The sequence below is a fragment of the Mytilus galloprovincialis genome, chromosome 11 (genome assembly GCF_965363235.1).
Source record: "Mytilus galloprovincialis chromosome 11, xbMytGall1.hap1.1, whole genome shotgun sequence".
In the NCBI taxonomy this organism is placed as follows: Eukaryota; Metazoa; Mollusca; class Bivalvia; order Mytilida; family Mytilidae; genus Mytilus; species Mytilus galloprovincialis.
In genome coordinates this window covers 65,460,221-65,473,001 of record NC_134848.1, presented here as the reverse complement: position 1 = coordinate 65,473,001, position 12,781 = coordinate 65,460,221, and the positions used below count along the sequence as shown (strand labels likewise).

Here is a 12,781-nt window from a genome sequence, read left to right as displayed (position 1 = left end):
ATTGATCACTGTTCCCAGAAGTACGGTAGAATAAAAACAGTTACGTCTTAATATCCGCAGAACAAGGAAAAGGTAATTTTTTTTTCATTAAAAAATAAATTTTCAGCCAGGATTCCAAGACATAGATGTTTTATGTAACACCATATTATTTAAAAAAAATGTAAAGGAAATCAAAGCCACTGTGTTAATTTCTTTCATTTTAAATAGTTATAGTTTAATTTTTTTAGAAAAGGTTCTTAATAAGTTGATCTTAGTCAACAACAGAGCAGTATTTTATTACTTAATACATTAACAACTATGCAACCACAGTATCGAAACAATGTTTATATTCGCATATGCTTTTTGATAATATCGGTTTGTTTCTTGTTTTCACCCAAAGGTACATTTTTAGTTGCACAGTATCAACATGTTAACTCATATTCGATGTACAATGATATTCCTGTTTTCATAATGAAAATGAATACAATAGTCCATCTTAATATTTTTGTGATAACGCAATAATGTTTTCTACATATCTTTAACTGTTTAACCTCCGAAATACAAAACTGTTATGGCTTCCATGAATTATTTCGATTCTAATAGGACAAATACGGTCATTAAAAAAACTGAAGCGATGGTAGGCATGCTGTGTGTGTGGCTATTTTTTTTTTTACTCCCGGTTCAAAAAAGCTCAAACATTCATAAAATCTGTAGCTTGCATGCATTGTTTTGTGAAAAAACCGCTAGAAAAAAATCTGTTAAATTCTTTAAATTCTCCAAATTCTCTAACACAACGTTTGCCATTTTCAATTCACATGTTTTTCTCGTAAGCTACCGTCAAATCCAAAGTTGACATTTCGTAACTAAGGAGCCGCCATATTAAATTGCTGAGATCCGTAAATATGCGAAAATTGCAATAGAAAAGAAAACAAAACAAAACCTATCTTAAAAATCAATTTTAATACAATATTATACGAATTTCGATGTTTCACGTATCAGAAAACTTTCAACTGTAGCGTTTTCATTTTATGACTTCATGTTTTGAAATGACTTAAATGCGTCAAAAACATTAAAAGACTTTCGCGGAATTTTATTTTATTTCTCGGAGCTCTTATGCATTACTTCTTTTTATTATGCACCCGCATAAGATTAAAAGTTATTTTGTCTTTTTTAACTTCAATTTTTATAACAATAAAATCCGCAAATGTTTTACAATTGTATTCCAATACATGTGGATTTACGTGGGAAGTATATAGTAACAGCCATTATTATGTATATCTCTGAGTCTGCGCTAAGTATAGATATATGGAGAATTTATCACGGTGTTGTTTACAAAGCGAAAGAAGCACAGCTCATTAGAATACAAAATAAAGTTTTCTATAATTTTATAATTGACGAAAACATATGGTAAATAATTCAACAACTTCAATATAATATTACAAACAGGAAAATGTTTAATTAGAGGGACATCTCTCTATAAAGAAAAATAACCGCTCCACCATTAACATTGAAAAGTCCGTTAACGACCTGTGTTAATTCTCAATCGATATTAAATAATGTACATTAACATTAAGAGTATGAGGAATACTGCACCAGATATGCTTTTTCATTCTATAAAAGCAACCAGACATTTGTCCATATAAATTTGTATGAACTATTTATTGATATGTTATATTGAAAGTATTATGAAGTATCAACTTTCTTTATCATTAACTGTTATAAAGATATCATAATAATTTGTTTTTCTATTTTGCAAATACAACATCAAATGAAGGCTTTATCGTACGCAAATATTTGAACCAGATTATTATACATTTTTATCATAACAAACACTGTTACCGTATGGCAAAGTACATAATTGATAACTCCATTTGTATTGAGAATCCTTAATGTAATATAACGACCTTGGTCGCTTTTTCAGATCACGCGATATATTGACAATAAGATTGTTTTCGTTGTCCAATATATAGAGGTATCTAGAAAAAAAATACTTAACTTTGTAAATTCAGTTGTCACGCTCTTAAATTAATGCAGTGTAAGTGGGGTTTTTGCACTACTTACATTAAATTCAGTATAATGAAATAAAATTGTTACGATAAAATTTCAGTACTATATAAAAAAAAACAAAGGACAAGGTTCACAAAGGGTAAAAATTGGCTCTAAATGTATTTATTTTTTTGAATTCGACCAACAAGTTCCAATTTTCACATAGAAAAACTTGTGATAATACTTTTAAGACAAAAAATATTGTTTAACACCTTTCATGAAGCTATGAGCCCTTGAATAAACATTTTTGTACTTTAAGTAATTTTTTTCCATAATTTTAATTGTTTTTTTGGCAAAATTGGCTATATCCACCATTCAAAAGGTTTCAAACTTGAGAATCATATATCAAAATTGTAATCTTGTAGTAGCAAAACATTTTTGATCGTAGGTTGGCTTTAAGGGTTTTTCGAAAGATTCTAGGTCTGAACGTTGCACAAAATCATCATATTTCAACAAAATGTCAAAAGTGGGCCTACTTAGTAGAATGGTATGTACTTTTTTTTCAAAAGAACTGATTTATTTAGCATATAGACTTTTGAAGTACACCGATTTACAAACCAAATTGTGACCTTTTTAATAACTTATAATATGAAAATAAGTATATTGTCTTACTGCAATTTGTTATTTACAGATTTTAGAAAATGTTCTTGATAAAAGGAGTACTTTTTATGCTGATTCGAAGAGCTTGCGAATGTTTTGATATTTTAGAAATCAATAACGTTCATGTTTGCCCTCACATAGCGGGGACTGCATGCATAGCAGCAGACTCTTGCGATAACTTTATAGACGCACCCAAATATTAAAATTAATTTCTAAAACAAAATCCCCAAAAGTATACATTTAATTGTGTGTGAAGATTACAGAGCATAAATGTCCTGTAACACAGTAGAACCTGTCAAAGAAATTATTTTAAGGGGTAATGTAAAGTAAAGTAACAGTAAATGGGATATGTCACACATTTCTGTTATATTGTATTTATCTTATTTATCACTCGAAATATTACCGATTGAATGGTACAGTTCAATTGGCCAAGGTTGCATACATAATTTTTATCAAAATTTAATACATAGCTATTTACTATTACTTTACCTTAAGAATACTTATTATAATACACCCCATTGCATGTTCCTACGAATGAAGTGATGGTGTTTAAAATAGAACCAAAAAGGTTACGACATTTCTATGGAGACATACACTTGCTTCGATGTTTTTAAATGCATCCATTTATCTATGTAACATTTGTATGATGACAGGAAATGCTGAATTGTCCTAAAACAAATCTCTCTAAATATTTTGATCTGATCGTCACTGATGAGTCTTATATAAATAAAACGTGCCTCTTGCGTTTCAAATTATAAGCCTGGTACCATTGGTAGCTATATAGGTAGCAAGTGCATATGGTTAATTGTAAAATGGGTCTACAGAATGACAAGCGAAAATTCTTAAAAGTTTTCGGGCTCTCTCGTTTATTTTGAGACGCAGTCTTGGTGTTCATCCTTGCCATTTATAGCTTCTATTTGTTGTACTTTTTTTTTACTACTTTAATGTAAGCTATACCGCCTCTAAATGCGTCAGTGGCTGATTTTGCTCATGTACTGTTTATAAATCGTTGCCGGCTGAAAAAATTGGAACTGCCTAGTCACACGACGACTATGATTCGTTTTATGACAACATTTGGTTTTGAAACTTGAAATATTCGGACTGATTATACAGTTGTCCCAAAAGTGTTGTTAAATAGCAAGTCACGTGCCAGATAACGCAATCTATTTTATGCTCTCCATGAGACTGAAAATATTTATACATGAGCACAGCCAATCGAACACAATCATGTTCGGTGTCATAAGGAAAAAGAGAGAAATTGGATCACAAAGTCAAGGCTTATGATTTTAACATGTTGAATTAAATTATTAAGTCATACTTAAACGGTACACAGTGCAAAGTAAAAAAACATGTACGAATTTATTATACCAATCAACTATTGTCAATTTATAGAAGAACTATGACCGTACACCATTTCTTTCACCAGTTCGCCAAAATGTACTATTATATCATTTATTTATGTATATCCCTGTCCTGAATGTTCTTGCATTTATCTATTCCTGTCATGTAATGTTGTCGTTTTAGCGGTATATTTAACATTGCTTTAGAGCACGAGGTTTGGCAGGCAACAAAATAAGGATCAACCCATAATTTGTTTCTTAAAATGTGTGTACCAAGTCATAAATATGGCAGTTGTTATCTAATAGCTTGTTTCTATGTATGTTGAGTTCTCGTTTGTTTTTTGTTTCTATAAGATCTTTCAATATTGTTGACATTGGCATACATATCGATTTTGTCATCAACAGATTAACTTTTTTTTATTCTTTTCGAGCGTTTTTTCTTAAAATATGTACACATCTACGTTTATGTTCTATAGAGAGATTGCTTTATCTATATATGACATTTAAATATTTAATTGTTATTAGGTTAAATTCTAACTATACCACTGCCTATAATTCCAGTATTAATTTTAGTCTCTTATACATATTTTTTGTTATTAATTGATTTAAATGTTGATTGGACGTTTCCACACGTTCGAATGCATATTTTTGTTATTCTAAGTGTGCTTGTTTTCGTGATATATCTCGATTCGATATGTTTTTATATGTACAATCTTTCATAAGTGTTTAATATAACGATACATTTTCAATTCTGTTCTTCAACCATGAACAACACATACTGTATTCATAATGTGTCATAAATAAATTTTGATCGAGTTAAGCAAATTTACCTCGTATTGTATTGTGTGTCTTATTATTTCATAATGTTATACTACTGTTTTTGGTTAGGGTGAAGATTGGTGCATGTTGAAACATTTTCATCTGCTGCATTTGTTTGCACGTTTCCCGAGTCAGTAACCTGTTGGTCAGTGGTTATCCTTTGTTGAATTGGTTCGTCAGTGTATTTCGTTCCTCTTTTTTTATAAAGATAAGAGCGTTAATTTTCCTATTTGAATTGTTTTAAACTAGTCGATGTGGGGCCCCTTATATCTTGCTGTTCGTCGTGAGTCAAGGGTTTGTGTTGAAGGCCGTAATTTGGCCGATAATGGTTTACTTTATTACTCATTCCACATCTTCTTTTTCTATATAAATATCACTACGCATGCAAGCACGTGCAATCTTATAAGTATGTTAATCCGTTTTATTTCATGATATAGATTGCATATATGTATATCATCGTATTATATGAATATGATGTAATTTTCATGGCCGGATCCGTCAACCAAACGTTTATTCCTGATAAACGTTCCTGATATACATTAGCTTTAATGTTAATCTTGTTTTGACAAAATTGAACATACTTAATGCTAATAGCAAAACCTAATCGTAATATTTCGAATTTTCAAAGAAAATTTCATAAATTAATGTTTATGTCTTCTTCGTAGAAAACTACCGTTTCTATGTGTGGGTCGGTTCCAAGCAATATGTACCATGATTTCTTTATTATATTATATTTTTTTTTCAAAGTTTCATATGTAACATATACACCTTAAAAATAATGTAAGGATACTGTATCAATCTAGGTTTAATTGGTCCGCCTACTGTTTAGATAAATGAGTAGGCGGGACAAATATGTACTGTGTATTTTTATTTAAAAGCTAAATCAAAGCCTTAATTTCAACACTAGTTTTAGTGGTTGCTAGCGACTAACAGTAATGACCTTTTGATCGAGATGTTCATGTTTTAGAACCTAAGAGGTAAGATTCATCTCTTTCTATTGATAATAAGTTAGGTTGATTTTGAGCAATATATTGTGAATAGCATTATGTGTTCTAAATAAAGAGAGTGTGTGTAATAAGCTTTAACAAATTTTTCCATATATATTCTGTTAAACACTGTATATTTAAAAAAAACACTTAAAGACAAGATTTTCTTCTTTTTAAATAAAATCAAAAGTTTGTTATTTATACCTTAACCTCAGTCCAACGCAATCCAGTTTTATTGTATTTTATCGGCAGTTAATTTGTACATAAAAAGCTACATTTGTTTATGACTCTTTGTGAAATAAAACTGAAGGAGTTTTATAGGGGTGGGATTTACAGAAAAGAGAATAAAAAAAATTCGAATGAGATGATAGTGACGATCGATTTTTTTATTTAAACTTAGTTTGTTGTTGAAAATGTTACACATTGATATATATTTTACACGACAAAATTACGCTTACACTACTTTGAATAATGTATACCATAAAAACAATGTCGATGAAACAGAATTGTTAGTTCCAACACAATATAAATATTAAGAAACATCTATGAATCTGAAATGAGGAATTTAATTATTTGAAGCTTATTGTATGTGATTGCTTTACACATTTTCAATCATTTTAAAAGAACCAAATCAGTTATATTTCAAACAAAAACATTTACCGTTGGATTAAAGGCACTTTTTAAAAATAACAAAAAAAAACTCCCATAGTTCTGGATTGATTACCTGACACTTTTGTATTATTGGCTAGAGTGATAAAAGTATCTTTTAATTTCTTAAAATGTCCTGTTTTTTCACTTTATAGTTATCGGTGTTGACTGTCAGGTATAAGTTAATTTCTTGTATATTTTACCATCAGTTAAATTTGTTTTGATTGGTAGAGTCGAGACTTGACGTTAGTAAATGAAATTGGTTGACAGATGATTAAATGTCTTTGATGCTCCGTCGGAAGGGGAAGATAAATGGTTGATCCGTTTTAAGAGAAATCCATATCTGTTGCACGTACAAAACACCCTTGTAGATTTCGAAAAAGAGCAGGCTAATGGCCCTACATGGCAGCACTAGTACTGTCACCCGCAAAGCAGAAAAGGATTAATATAAGTTGCAATAACTTAAAAACCAACCACTATACGTAATACAATTGAGAAAGGAAAAATATTGTGGAATTGAATTATGACTGGGATAAGTTATGGCTTTATGGTTTCCTGCAGTTCTTGTTGTCTGACTTTCATTACTGAAACATATCTTTTACAAAAAACAATTATTAACCAACTCACTACAATATGTATAGAAATGCCCATGTTTTATAAAAGAAAATTTTCGACAACTGGTCATTATAAACGGAATAATTGCTTTAGCCAGTCATTACGACATCTCAGTCATGCATTACGAAATCACACCCGTGCATTACGAAATTAAAGTCATGCATTATAAACAGATGAAACGGGACATCGAATTAATCAAAATGTCGTGACAACTTTTTTAATTTTTTTTTTAAAACTTAATATCATAAAAACAAGTTTAAACGATGTTCAGTGTTTTGATGAAATATATCTTTTGTGAGTAGCCTCAGGGCCATTACAACCATCCTTGACCATTGTTAATACCTCGGGTATGTTACAGGGTCAATATAAAAAAGTCCATACATTAATACTATATTAAAGGAAGTAATTTAAAATAAGGATCCTGCAAATAAAGATGATCATTCATTTATTTTGGTATCTCTTTTTATGGCCGTTTTTTACTAGCATCTCACAAAAGATATATCTTTCATCATCAAACTTCTCCAGCAGATTGCGTCTCGTATGAATATATTAAGGATGACATAAGAACAAAAATATATTTTTACAAACTGTTAATAAATTATGTTATTAATATAATACCACAAATTTATATTAATAAGTATTGTAATTTTCATTTGTATTAATACATGTTATATCAGTATTACAAACCTAATCTTTAAATCTATCCTATTTTGGGGATTTTTTTAAAAAATTTAAATGTGACGTCACTTTGTTCGTTGATCTCTTCGGCTAACATATAATACGTTTTTTGGCTGTGCCTTTTTTATGTGCTGATTAAGGTTGCTTTACGTATTCGTTTTATTATGTAGTTAGTACCACTTCAGTGTTAACATGTATATCTATTTAATAGTCGACCCCATAAGGTGACTGAGGAAACGAAATATGGTAACTTGATTATCTCCTGACCGACAGTAAAACGCTTGCCAAAGTGGGTCGTCCGTTTGGCTGTGCCGTATGTATCAAGTTTGCAGCTACATTCAGTACGAATGGATCCGATGCCTCGTGTGGAGAGATTGCCAAACTTTTTGCACGTTTAGAAACCTCGCAACAACTCTTTAAGGGTTCCTTAGGTTGCCTGTTGTAAAGCAAAATTTCTGTTCTTCAGTGGCAGTCCAAATTTTCCGGCCTATCATCCGAATTAGCCTCTATTATAAGACCTACCTATTGTTTTTATTGTTAACTTGTTCTCGCCTTGTTTTATCTGAGCGTCACTGATGAGTCTCATGTAGATAACACGCGCGTCTTGCGTAATAAATTATAAGCCTGATACTTTTTGATAGCTATAATTTGTGTGTTTCTTTGTCCTGTATGCTCTCCCATTAATTTGTATTGTAGTTCTGTCATGTAATGTTGCCATTTTAATGTTATATTAAACATTGCCATGTAGAAGCGGCAGGTGTGGCTAGCCAGAAAACCAGGTTCAACCCACATTTTTTCTAAAATGTCCTGTACCAAATCAGGAAAATGGCCATTGTTATATTATAGTTCGTTTCTCTGTGTGTTGCATTTTAGTGTTGTCTTTCTGTTGTCCTCTTATATTTGATATGCTTCCTTCAGTTTTAGTTTGTAACCCGGATTTTTTTTTTTATCGATTTATAAAACAGCGGTTAATACTGTTGCTTTTATTCAATTTATGTGACAACCTTTCAACGTTCATCGTGTTTTATGTTTTTCGTAAATCTGCACTAACAAAAGAGGTCTCAACAAACTTTTTTTTTTTGGATTTTCAGAATTTTATAAAAATGGGAAACTGGTTAGGAAAATTATTTTACGGAGATGCCGAACCAGAGCCAAATTTAAAAAAATCAAAAAACTCAATTATACGAGAAATTATACAAACAGGGGGGCCGACTGGACTAATGAGACACTTGAATATCAGAAGAAAAAGTTGCAAAGATGAACCTATAAACCTTGGAATCGCTGGAAGACCCAATACGGGTAAATCAAGTTTAATAAATGCGATCTTAAATGTGAAAGATGATAGAAAAAGATTCGATCGAGTCCGATCATGTGAGAGTATGACAGCTCCAAGAAAATATTGTCATCCAATCGAAAAGCAGCTCTTATTCTTTGAACTTCCGGGTATTGGGTCTGAAAACTGGACAAAATGCGAGTATGTTTTGAAAACTCAGTTATGGGAGTACGATTATTTCTTCATTGTGTTTGACACCGTTCTACATAAGGATGATTTATGGTTAGCAGAACAGTTGGTGAAAATGAAGAAACCTTTCGTTCTCGTCAGATCAAAAGTTGACCTTGACATAACAATAAATTGCAGTGAACATGTTCGTAGTAAAATAAAAGAGCTTAGAAAAATAACATTTTCAACAATAGACAAACACGACGTCTTAAAGGCCAACGTTGGTGTTTGTTTTATTTCTAGCGTTAACGAGGATATTGGAGAAATGGCAAAATTAAAGAATCATATCATTTCTAACCTTAAATCGAAAAAATTTGAAACAGAATTGTATTCGTTGAATGCCTTTATCAAAGAGATCATTACCAACAAACATATCTCACTTAAAAGACGAATTCGGCTTGTGACAATTGCAGTTGCATCAGTTTCTGCTACACGCTTTTTCTGGATTGACATTGCTATTCTTGCGTGCGAGCTATACAATTACGTCAACGAGCTCGGATTATGCAGAAAGGAAATGGAATCGTTAATAAATGTTGAGGATCGTCTGGAAAACGGCAAAAAACTTGAAAAGATAAATTGGGGACTTATAAGATACATTTTGAATCAATCTCATAAGTTGGTAGCTCTAATTGCAGTAGCTGTAACTCAATACAAATTTGAAATCTTTAGTCCATTCTTAGGGGCTGTTGTTACATCTGTATTAAGTGGACTAATAGCATTCTACTTTCTATCTAACATTTTGGATAATTTTGCTCACGATTTGGTTGTTATTTATGACAAAGTTGTGTCAGAACACGTTCCAAGGAACACACCGATAAGTGTCGTGTTACAATTCCCCAGTGATGGTATGCAGTGAATAGGCTGTAGCTTTTCAGACTAACAGTGTCAGATTGATATGATAAGACCTATACTATTTCTCTATGGGATATTTCAAAGAAGTTTTATAATGTATACTGTATCGTTGAGAAAACAGAATCAACCTACATTTCTAACTACATTTTGGCGGTAAAATATTGAAAAGATTATTAAAAGATCAACGGAAACATCAGAATGTTTATTATTTAAACATTGTCACATGACATTTTTATTATAACTGTACTATGTTGTTAATAAAGAAAATTTAAGACATTCGCATAGAACATTACTGCCTAGGCATTATATGTTAAAACTCATACTAGCTTTAAAACACGTGGATGGTCATTTGGTAAAACACTGTGTTGTTATGAAGAATAATATCTTGTGTATACTTCAGGCACATATTTGTTGTCTCTTAACCCATATATGTTTGTTATTCATACAAGAATGGTCGTCTTTTTACATCTGTAAATCCTTTATTGAGCTGGTAATGGCGTTTTAACTTTTATGTGCTTATACTTATTGGTGTTATCATGGCCTAGAACAAATTTGTTATCTTGATTGGTTGATAATCGATTTCTCTCTCAGCTCTTTTCCCTATGACGATTACAGGTTTGGACCACTTAAATAAAACCCCTATCTTATTCTATACAGCAGTAATATAGTCTTTATCTTAAGAAAAAAAATCAAATCACAAAAATACTTTTAACTCCGAGGTAAATTTATAACAGACGATCCCTAATCAAATGGCAAAATCAGGTCGAACACATCAAGCGAATGGATGACAAATGTTATATGCCTGACCTAGTAGGGCATTTTATTATGTAGAAAATAGGTTATTAAACCTGGTAATATAGCTGCCTAAATTCCTCTGTTATACGATTAAGGTAGATCGGGTGTTTAAATTTTCGCGCCGTCTGCGCATAAAGTTGCGCATTGATGTCGTAAGTCATGAACATTGTCGTAATTTGACATAACAATAAAATTTGATAATTAAATTTTTATTTTTTATTTAAATACATTGAGAATGAGTAAAATAACTATTAACTTCTATTTCAAAACTTATTAAAGGTTATTGCAACAATCGTCATTGTCGAAATTGAACTTCCGTTCTTAAAATATGGAGCATGTTCTTGACGTCGGAGAAGACTGAAGAGAGAATAACTCATAATAATCGAACACGTGAACTGCTTTTCATGAATACTGTAATGCAGATCGAAATTATAGATAACGATCTTCATTTTGGTAGCTTTTGAAGCAGTTACACCCTTGTCTTACGTTAGAAAATGTCCGGCAAATATGCGAAAGATGGATGTAAACAAATCATGAAAAGGGGGAAGCTGATACATTGTAAGTAAGTACTAATGAATTGAATATTAATGCTCAAAGAGCGATTCACGAACCCTGAAAATAATTTGTAAGCTTAAAATTAGCGGAAGTAATCAATATCCGTGGCGAACAACAAAACAATGCCCCCCCCCTCTTTTTTAGGCTGAAATATACATAGGCAATGCATAGGCATAGCTCATGGTACATCTATCATTCATGTAATTGATTTGAAAATTTGTGGACCTAAGAATTCAGGTGTGTATAGGTCATCTGCATAGGGGTCGGACCATTTGGGTTTCAGGGAGAAAAAGGTCATGAAAGTATGTCTATGAGATTGATATAATATTAGTCCGAGATTATTCTGAGATGTGGGACGGCCCCAGCTTGTCTGGCAAAACAGCTGTTGGACGTCATAGTAATCTGAACTAATATAATATATTCAAACACAATTTTCTTGTTGTAAACCTAGAATATTTGAATGCGAATGCTGATGATTTTGTTAAACATGCACACTTAAAATTTAGAACATTTCCAGTCTATACTGTTTAAATTATTTTTAAAAAATGAATCATTTTACAAAACTAACTTTCTTACTGATGCTTGATGGTCTGGATGGAGTGTCCTTCATTTCTTTCTTATCTAATTCTTTATACCATTTATCTCTATTAAACTTTTTTCTTCATTTTTCTTTATTTCTTATAATTTAACACCCCATTATTCTTCATTGTTATGTCTGTTTTCTTTATTTACAAACATGACAAATGTATTGTGCATATAACATGCATTTATTATTATTCTCTATTCTTTAAAACTTTTCCTGATCCTCCTATAATGTATTTTATCCTACAGAACCTTCATGAGAGAAAAACAAAACTTTTACTATCTAACAACAAAACCGTTCTTGTCATAAAATGATTATTTTTATTTTAAAAGCTTATTAGGCCTCTGTTCATCATATTGCTGTTAACTGATCAGCACAGTTATTTCGTACAGAGTGCATTTCTTTAACATGTTAAAGACAATAAATGAAAACTTTTTAAAATTGCACCTACATGTACATTGCATGTACAGTGTGTGTTAAATTCTCTTGACAGCTTCAGACATACTAATTTTTAACCTTTTTCCAGCTGGTCCATTCATGACCAAAAGTTTTTTTTACAGTGTACATGTAATTTCAACCTCTTCAAATACAAAATGTACTTCCTCTTTAAGGCATAATTTTTTTTTAAAGGTATTAGTATGGCCTTCATTATCACTGAAGTAGTATATATTTGTTTAGGGGCCAGCTGAAGGAAGCCTCAGGGCCATTACAACCATCCTTGACCATTGTTAATACCTCGGGTATGTTACAGGGTCAATATAAAAAAGTCCATACATTAATACTA

The 12,781-nt window shown here is 31.4% G+C and overlaps 1 long non-coding RNA gene across 1 annotated transcript; it reads left to right on the top strand.

Moving 5' to 3' along the window:
* Window positions 1–5,687: 5,687 nt before the first annotated feature.
* Window positions 5,688–10,340, top strand: LOC143052622 (uncharacterized). Its single transcript, XR_012971185.1, has 2 exons — window positions 5,688–5,761; window positions 8,803–10,340. It is a non-coding gene; the product is annotated as an uncharacterized LOC143052622 (long non-coding RNA).
* The last annotated feature ends 2,441 nt before the right edge of the window (window positions 10,341–12,781 follow it).